Source organism: Anastrepha ludens, unplaced genomic scaffold, assembly GCF_028408465.1.
Source record: "Anastrepha ludens isolate Willacy unplaced genomic scaffold, idAnaLude1.1 ptg000018l, whole genome shotgun sequence".
Taxonomy (NCBI): domain Eukaryota; kingdom Metazoa; phylum Arthropoda; class Insecta; order Diptera; family Tephritidae; genus Anastrepha; species Anastrepha ludens.
The window spans coordinates 985,001-995,088 of record NW_026530029.1 but is presented as its reverse complement, the minus strand read 5'-3'; the positions used below and the strand labels follow the sequence as shown (position 1 = coordinate 995,088).

The window sequence follows — 10,088 nt, the reverse complement described above, 5'->3', positions numbered from 1 at the left end:
TTTTCGGGACGCCGTCCATGTCTATGACGGCTCCACTAAAGGCCGTCACAATGGACTTGAAGCGCCCCATAAACTGCCCCCCAACTTTCTTTTGTTCGGCACCCCCACCGAACGTTCCCAAATTCTCCAGGGGAGCACCCAAATTCCTGCGGAATTTCTCGAAATACTCCCCTGCGGGACCTAATTTTTCCCCTGCCTTCCGCCCCTTTTTCCCACTCCCAATTTTACCACTTTCGGAAGCGCCCTCGCTTCCACTCGCCCCCGACTTACTCGAAGGTACCTTTTCAGATACCTTCACAACCGACTTACCCGTTTTCTCCACCGGGACCGCTGCACCACCAGCGGTTTTCTTCTTAATACGAGGAGGAGACCGCAAAATCACCTCCTCCTCTCCGGACGTCGTTTCCTCCATTGCCGACGAAGGCACCGCCGAACCGCTTGGAAGAGGGGTGTTCGCCCTCTTCCGAATACCGTCAAGTTTGGGCATAGCCCAACGACCCTCACACCTAGGTTGCCGAATTCGCCGGATAAAGGCCTCCCGAGCAACAACAAAAATAGGGTCCCTTTTGGGCGACGGCAAATACTGTACGGCAGGAATGAACCCCGCACAGGCACGCACACAGCGGCTGCACCTATCGGCGAGCCAAAGCAAAGCGCGAGGGCGTAGCCCACAGCGCCAACCAAAGGTCTGGCAAAGGCCACCACCAATGCCTTGCCGGACGGAACACTGTTCCCCGAACAAGGACGGGTCGACCAAGGTGGAGCTAACGCCGAGCTCGACCTCAGGCAAAAACACAACACGCTTTGGTCGTAGCACCTGCACAAGGTATTCAACCTTGGCACAGTACTGTACCCACGCACAAAAGGGGACGCCCTTTTTACTATTGCCAAATATGGCAATATAGCGGCACGACTACCTAGTGTACACGCACTCAAACCCACGCCGAAAAATAACAGCGCGACACTAAACCGACGCCGAGAACTAACGGCACGCGCCAAAAACCACGCCGAAAAATAACGGCACGCGCAAAACACCACGCCAAAAAAATAACGGCACGCCCACAAAAGTTGTAAACAACTTTAGCGGAAAATTACCGACGCTATGTATATAGCAGCACTCACACGCACGCACTATGTGTCAATAGTACGGAGTATAGTGGCACTCACTAGAGTGTCCAACAACACTACCGTACGGCACTTCCAATCACTCGTAAACACTGTACCGCTATGGTACAGCTACGACAAAAGTAGCGTCACTCGCACAACGGCACTCACTCAAGCGTCCAATAAATCACTACGCTGTACGAAACACGTACAGCCACGCAAAAAATTGGCGTCACTCGAAAAACGGTATCACGCACCGGTATTCACACACGAATGTAACAACAAGCAAATCGCAAAAAATCGCAGATCACCGCTTAGCACACGACACGTCCGCACTATTCAACAGTCAGACTGAGAATGAGTAGATAGGGACATCGTCGTGTAGGGTTTTTACGTGAGTTCCTGCTGGCGACAGCCCAAACCCACGGTGCTCAAAAGCACAACGGATCAAAACAATGCGTTGATCAGCGCCCCAAAAATGCCGAAGCATTTAAGGATACCAATTGGTAGTGTGGAATGGACACACTAACCACCTTGGTAGGGTTCGAGGTCTATCTAACCCTCTGCCGTTCTATGGGTCCCGGCACCCGGTTGCATTGCAACTCCACATCGAGCCAAAAGGCTCTACCCGCATTTAGGTGTTAACCACAGCCACCACGATACTCCCCGAAGGGCCTACCTCAAGAACAGGTCGGAGCAAGCTCCGAGGGCCCCTGTTCCCCGTGGTACCAGATTTAAGTCTCCGGTCAGACCTCGTAGCCGAGACTACTACCAGTTGAGCTTCCATACAGCTCTGGACTGGTGGCCATTCCCCGCACCTAAGCCCCAATCCCACAACAGAATGCACAGACAAGAACGGCTAAAAACTAATCAACTGAACGCCTTAAATTACGTCGCCGCCTAAACACCTCACGCGCATATTGCCCTAACATTTCGACATTCCGACGGTTGGCAATCACACCACTCACATCATACCGTCCATCAGTCCAACTTATCCCCACACCCGCAAGATTCCTAATGTCTGAGTACATCGGGCATTCACAGAGGACGTGCACCCAGTCCTCTCTTGCCGACCCACAAACACATTCCTCACTTGTGGACAAGCGCCTCTCATGCAAATATGCATTAAGAGGCCCATGTCCAGTAAGGAGGAATCCTAGGCTGAGGGAAAATCCAAAATCTGGATTTTCCCCGACAAAGGAAACATCCCGAATGTACTCGTATGTCACGCGACCTTTGGAACTATTGTCCCAACGGTTTTGCCACCCACGAAGCATACATTCATTCAACAACCTTTTACACTCTAAAAACCCCCTTCCTACATCACCGTCGGATAACCATCCAACACGCAGCGGCATACAAAGCCTCCTTCTCAACCTGAAGGCAACCGCCCGTTGCACGACTAACAGGTCAAGAGGAGGCGCACCTAACAACACCTGCAACGCATCCGTACTCACTGTACGGCATACAGGCAAGCAGGCAAGCAACATAATGCGCTGGCACGCCATCAGATGACGTTTGCCAACCGACTTCAAAGCCCATTCGTACCATATAGCGGCACCATAAGTGGCACAGGCCACAAATAGGCCCCGATATACGGTACGAACCGCGCGTCGGCTAAGACCCCAGTCAAATCTGACTACGCGACGCACTTGCCCAACAACTGCCTGCAGCCGCTCCCTCAACAACACTAAGTGTGGAGTAAAACACATCCTTTCACTCATAGTTACCCCCAGGTATTTGACTTGCGTCACATACCTAATCCCTACCCCATTCAAACGGACAATCGGTGGACGACTCGGGGACAATCTGCCCTTAAGCAGCATTGTCACCGTTTTGTCCATCGATATATCCACTCCCACATCTACCCCCCAATTGTGGGTCAATGTAAGGAGCTGCCCCCCCACTCGCTCCAGTTCCTCACGCGAACGACCCTCAACCAAAATGAGAAGGTCGTCCGCATACGCACAGTGTTTACAAAGTGGCTCTAACTGCCGAAGCAGGGAGTCCATCATGAGGTTCCAAATGAAGGGACCACAGATGGATCCCTGCGGACAGCCTCGAGCCACCCCAATCTCCACACTCCCGCCCACTCCTACAATAGATGCTTTTCTGTCCGAAAAATAACTCCGCCATAGAGCAATTTCCGGACAGCCAAGCTCCTCTAGCCGTTGTAACACCCGGTCCCAGCGCAAGTAGTCAAAGGCCCCCTTGAAGTCAATAAACATGCCAAGGACATATTTATTGACGTTTTCCCTAACTACACTCTGAACATACATCCACGCATCTTCTATACTACGTCCTTTCCTGAAACCATACTGCCTATCCGACCTAACACCCCGAGTTAGCTCCTGAAGCCGCTCAACCATAACCCTTTCCAGCACTTTTCCAAGTACTGGAAGGAGGCTGATACCACGATAAGATCGAGGATCGCTCCTGATCTTATCGGGCGACTTCAAGAGTACGACGACCCTAGCAACTTTCCACTCGCGTGGAAAATATCCCTCCCATATGCATTTATCATAAATGGCCTCCAAATATTCCGGAATGAACTTCCACAAGCATTTGCACATCTCTCCGTTCAAACCATCGAAACCTGGAGACCTTTTAGACCTGACCAGGCCAAACGCATAGTCCAACTCCCCAACGTCTAGTGGAGGGACAGGCACCTCTTGTGCAGGAGGAACTTGAACCTCAGCCCTGGGAAAGAACTCGCCTAACAAAACATTGGCGCACTCTCTCCACGTCGATAATACAGTATCACCTACGCGAAGAGAGCTAGCCATCTCATTTCGACGACCCCGACAGATCCTAAAGACCTGTCCCCAAGGGTCGTCCCTATTTTCCCCCACAAATCTCCTCCACTCTTCCTCCTTAACTCTCACAAGCATCTTCTTATATTCTTTCATCCCTACACTAAACTGATACTTGAGCTGAGACAGATTCTCCGAATTGGTCCGCCTGCCGCGTTGAAACAACCGCCTCAAGCGCCGGACAGACCTCCTCTTTGAGTTCAACTCGCTAGTCCACCATTTCACACCTTTCATTCTCACAGCCCTAGCTTTCCTAAACACTGAGTCATTCACTCCCCAGACACATTCAGATAGACGAGCAATTTGCTCGTCAACCCCCAATTCCTCAAACTCACTAAGCGGTATATCCAATACCGCTTCCCTAACAGTATGTCCATATCGGTTCCAGTCAGTACACGAGGTACGCCATCGCCTCAATGGACTCCCCCCTTCTAGCTGCGGGGTACGGGGAGTAACCATAATTTGTATTAAATTATGGTCACTAATTCCCCAACCCCCCCTAACACTCCATTTACACTCGAACCTACTCGCTGCTGCGTCATTCATGAGCGTCACGTCAATGTCACTCACACCTCTAGGCCCCTCAAACGTATACCATACGCTTGGTTCGTTTGCTACGAGGAGGTTATTCGCCACAAGCCATTCGCTCATAACCTCACCCCGATCGTGGCTCCGATATCCAGCACTATGCCTGGATACCTTGCTGAACCACATCGGGGAGGTAGCATTCGCATCAAGACACACGATGGCAGGAATACTACTCTCATGTAGTAGCACCGCATCAATGTATCTTAAGTAGGGCTCTAGAGGCTCGTCAAACTTGCAGTACAAGCTGACGACATTCATTCTGCCGAATTCCCCCTCGACACACACACATACTCCCCACTGTGATGAGTCAACTACTACACAAGAGTAGCTTGGCTCACACACAGCTACTGCGGCATTGACTCCAAGGTCCGTAAAGACCCTGAAGCCCCCAGGAAGACCTCTCACCACCCCATTGGTGGAGTATGGTTCCTGGAGCAAAGCAATGCCGCAGCCCCCCTCCGACATACACGCCCCCAATTCACACATCACGGCATAAGACCCCTGACAGTTCAGTTGATATAGTTCAACCATCAATGTCTAGCGTTCGCACGGGCAACAATGGCACAGTACACCGGGCAGACAGTGGACATCATCAAATGTCCGGCTGGCTTGCCCTTAAATGCACAGTTGCGACAATGCGGGGCATTGCCGCAACCTGCACTCCTGTGCCCTTCCTGCCCGCACCTTCGGCAGACATCCTTCTTGGCTCTGCATTCTGCCACCCTGTGATCGAAACCCATGCATCGGAAGCAGCCGGGCGTCAGTTGGTCCGGCCGTACCCGGAAGGAAAACCACTTAACGTAGCAACGACCTGCTTCCAGGAGGGCGGACATTAGCATGTCCGTTCCCTCAAGGACAACATTCGTCACCCCATCGGGGCTGACCTTCCAAGGACGGCTGATCATCCTCACGTCCTTCTCAAGGCACCCAGGGCTGAACTCCTTGAGGTTCAAACGGAACAACTCTCCCATGAACTCGTCAGAGGAGATCTCCGTGTGGACCCCTTGGACCACAACCCTAGGCCCCAGCTTCCGACGTATGCTCACATCGAGCCCCACCTCGGAAAACTTGGCATTTTTCGCCAAGTTATCCCTCTCAGCAACTGATGGGGTGCGAATAATCGCACCTCCATCCTTCAACGGGCGCACCTCGTGCACCCTTACCCCCATGGAAGGCCCTACCTCCTTTACCACTTTTTTAATCACCTCTTTGGACGTAGTGGGGGTTTTACCCCTCACTACGACCGACCAGGTCTCAACTGGCTTGGGCACCGGCAACGCAGGCAACACAGGCGCAGGCGCCTGAGGTGCCGGCATCATCGCTGTACCAGCCAGCGCAGCTCCAGCCGTCCTCCGAGGTGCTTCCTCCCTATTTACCTTTGTGGCTTCCAACCGCCCACGAAGATGGGCGATCTCCGCCACCATCTCCACAAAAAGCTCCTCAAACTCCAAGGAGTATCCTAGGAGGTCTTTTGCCACACTTTTCGGGACGCCGTCCATGTCTATGACGGCACCACTAAAGGCCGTCACAATGGACTTGAAGCGCCCCATAAATTCGCCCCCAACTTTCTTGCGTTCGGCATCTCCACCGAACGTACCCAAACCTTCCAGGGAAGCACCCAATTCCCCGCGGATTTTCTCCAACCGCTTCCCTGCTGGACCTAATTTCTCCCCCGTCTTCCGCCCCTTGCTCCCACTCCCAATCTTTCCACTTTCGGAAGCGCCCTCGCTTCCACTCGCCCCCGACTTACTCGATACCTTCAAAATCGACTTACCCACCGGGACCGCGGCACCTGCAGCGGTCTTCTTCTTAGTACGGGGAGGAGACCGCAAAATCACCTCCTCCTCTCCGGACGTCGTCTCGTCCATTGCCGACGATGGCACCGCCGAACCGCTTGGAAGAGGGGTGTTCGCCCTCTTCCTCAAGCCTTCTAATTTGGGCATAGCCCAAAGCTCCACCACTAAGGTTGCCGAATTCGCCGGTAAAAGGCCTCCCGAGCAACAACAAAAATTGGGTCCCTTTTGGGCGACGGCAAATACTGTACGGCAGGAATGAACCCCGCACAGGCACGCACACAGCGGCTGCACCTATCGGCGAGCCAAAGCAAAGCGCGAGGGCGTAGCCCACAGCGCCAACCAAAGGTCTGGCAAAGGCCACCACCAATGCCTTGCCGGACGGAACACTGTTCCCCGAACAAGGACGGGTCGACCAAGGTGGAGCTAACGCCGAGCTCGACCTCAGGCAAAAACGCAGCACGCTCTGTTTGCAGCACCTGCACAAGGTATTCAACCTTAGCGCAGTACTCAACCCACGCACAAAAGGGGACGCCCTTTTTACCGTTGCCAAATATGGCAATATAGCGGCACGACTACCTAGTGTACACGCACTCAAGGAACCCACGCCGAAAAATAACAGCGCGACACTAAACCGACGCCGAGAACTAACGGCACGCGCCAAAAACCACGCCGAAAAATAACGGCACGCGCAAAACACCACGCCAAAAAAATAACGGCACGCCCACAAAAGTTGTAAACAACTTTAGCGGAAAATTACCGACGCTATGTATATAGCAGCACTCACACGCACGCACTATGTGTCAATAGTACGGAGTATAGTGGCACTCACTAGAGTGTCCAACAACACTACCGTACGGCACTTCCAATCACTCGTAAACACTGTACCGCTATGGTACAGCTACGACAAAAGTAGCGTCACTCGCACAACGGCACTCACTCAAGCGTCCAATAAATCACTACGCTGTACGAAACACGTACAGCCACGCAAAAAATTGGCGTCACTCGAAAAACGGTATCACGCACCGATATTCACACACGAATGTAACCGCAAAAGAAATCGCAAAAAAGATCGCAAATCACCGCTCAACACACGAGACGTCCGCACTATTCAACAGTCAGACTGAGAATGAAGTAGATAGGGACAGTAGGAATCTCGTTAATCCATTCATGCGCGTCACTAATTAGATGACGAGGCATTTGGCTACCTTAAGAGAGTCATAGTTACTCCCGCCGTTTACCCGCGCTTACTTGAATTTCTTCACTTTGACATTCAGAGCACTGGGCAGAAATCACATTGTGTCAACACCCGTTAGGGCCATCACAATGCTTTGTTTTAATTAGACAGTCGGATTCCCCAAGTCCGTGCCAGTTCTGAATTGATTGTTAATTGATAATCGTTATAATTTAAAAAGAATATATATCGAATGATATAATTCCTTAAAAATTTTAGCAAGAAAGTTCCACAATTGGCTACGTAACTACTATCCGGGGAACAAGAATCGTAATTCTCTATTTACCCAGAACGAGTACATAAACCATGGTATTGCTTCCCAATCAAGCCCGACTATCTCAATCTTCAGAGCCAATCCTTATCCCGAAGTTACGGATCTAATTTGCCGACTTCCCTTACCTACATTATTCTATCGACTAGAGACTCTTCACCTTGGAGACCAGCTGCGGATATTGGTACGGCCTGTTGAGAAGTTTGCGTGACCCCACCATAAATTTTCAAGGTCCGAGGAGAAAATATCGACACAACAGTAAATGTCATGCTCTTCTAGTCCATCTACCATATCTCTCTTCGAAAGACTTCCATGGTAGTACGACTATAAAACAGAAAAGAAAACTCTTCCGATATCTCTCGACGGCTTCTTTATGGTCGTTCCTGTTGCCAGGATGAGCACAAGGCCCATTTTTAATAACAAACGGATACTCAACAGGTTACGGAATTGGAACCGTATTCCCTTTCGTTCAAAATAATTCAAGTATTTAATTATTTTTTAATATATATATATAAATTTTATTAATATTTTTTTATTAAAAACTTGAAAATTTTCGGCTTTCGCCTTGAACTTAGGACCGACTAACTCGTGATCAACCACTGTTCACACGAAACCCTTCTCCACTTCAGTCCTCCAAGGTCTCATTCGATTATTTGCTACTACCACCAAGATCTGTACCAATAGCGGCTCCATGCAGGCTTACGCCAAACACTTCTAAGCACACTATTGTACCCTCCTACTCACTAAAGTTTCAAAATTTATAAATCAATCGAAATTGTTTTATAAATCATCTACTTTAGCGGTAATGTATAGGTATACAACTTAAGCGCCATCCATTTTAAGGGCTAGTTGCTTCGGCAGGTGAGTTGTTACACACTCCTTAGCGGATTACGACTTCCATGTCCACCGTCCTGCTGTTTTAAGCAACCAACGCCTTTCATGGTATCTGCATGAGTTGTTAATTTAGGCACCGTAACATTACGTTTGGTTCATCCCACAGCGCCAGTTCTGCTTACCAAAAGTGGCCCACTGGGCACATTATATCATAACCTCAACCTTCATATCAAGAAAGGTGAGGTTCTTACCCATTTAAAGTTTGAGAATAGGTTAAAATCGTTTCGACCCTAAGGCCTCTAATCATTCGCTTTACCAGATAAGATTATTTTATATAATTTTTAAATGCACCAGCTATCCTGAGGGAAACTTCGGAGGGAACCAGCTACTAGATGGTTCGATTGGTCTTTCGCCCCTATACTCAATTCTGACAATCGATTTGCACGTCAGAACTGTTTCGGTCTTCCATCAGGGTTTCCCCTGACTTCAACCTGATCAAGTATAGTTCACCATCTTTCGGGTCACAGCATATATGCTCAAGGTACGCTCCAGTTAGAGGTATAAATAATAATAAATTATCATTATACATAACTATATGGAACGCCCCGGGATTGAATTAATTGACTATTTAAGAAAATAGACTAAAAATTAATCCCATTATATTTTTAAGTTAAGTTAATTATGCCATTAAGTTTAATATAACTCAATGACTTGCACATATGTTAGACTCCTTGGTCCGTGTTTCAAGACGGGTCCCGAAGGTATCCTGAATCTTTCGCATTGTTAATCATATAAACGCATACAAATAAATATTAATATCATAGATATTAAATTTTTTGTAAAATTCAAAAAATGAATTTTAGCATTATATATAATAAAATCTATCAACACTTTATCAAATCATTAGTATTTATTCTATGTTAATATGCTTAAAAAGCAAATTAATTTAAATAAACTTAATATCACCAATGATCTTTTGATAAATACTTTATTATGTTAATAGATTACAATGTCCTTATATGAAAAAAATGCACATTATTTTTAATTATTTAATGATGAATTTTTCATAATGGATATTCAGGTTCATCGGGCTTAACCTCTAAGCAGTTTCACGTACTATTTAACTCTCTATTCAGAGTTCTTTTCAACTTTCCCTCACGGTACTTGTTTACTATCGGTCTCATGGTTATATTTAGTTTTAGATGGAGTTTACCACCCACTTAGTGCTGCACTATCAAGCAACACGACTCTTTGGATATATCTTTCTAGTAACCATTAACGTTATACGGGCCTGGCACCCTCTATGGGTAAATGGCCTCATTTAAGAAGGACTTAAATCGTTAATTTCTCATACTAGATATTAAGATATTCCATACACTGCATCTCACATTTGACATATAGACAAAGTGACTTAGTGCTGAACTATTTTCTTTTCGCTCGCCGCTACTAAG

The 10,088-nt window shown here is 48.4% G+C and overlaps 1 pseudogene; it reads right to left on the bottom strand.

The window, feature by feature from the left end:
- Positions 1 to 7,391: 7,391 nt before the first annotated feature.
- LOC128870667 (large subunit ribosomal RNA) overlaps positions 7,392 to 10,088 on the bottom strand; it is a 2,775-nt pseudogene continuing 78 nt past the window's right edge.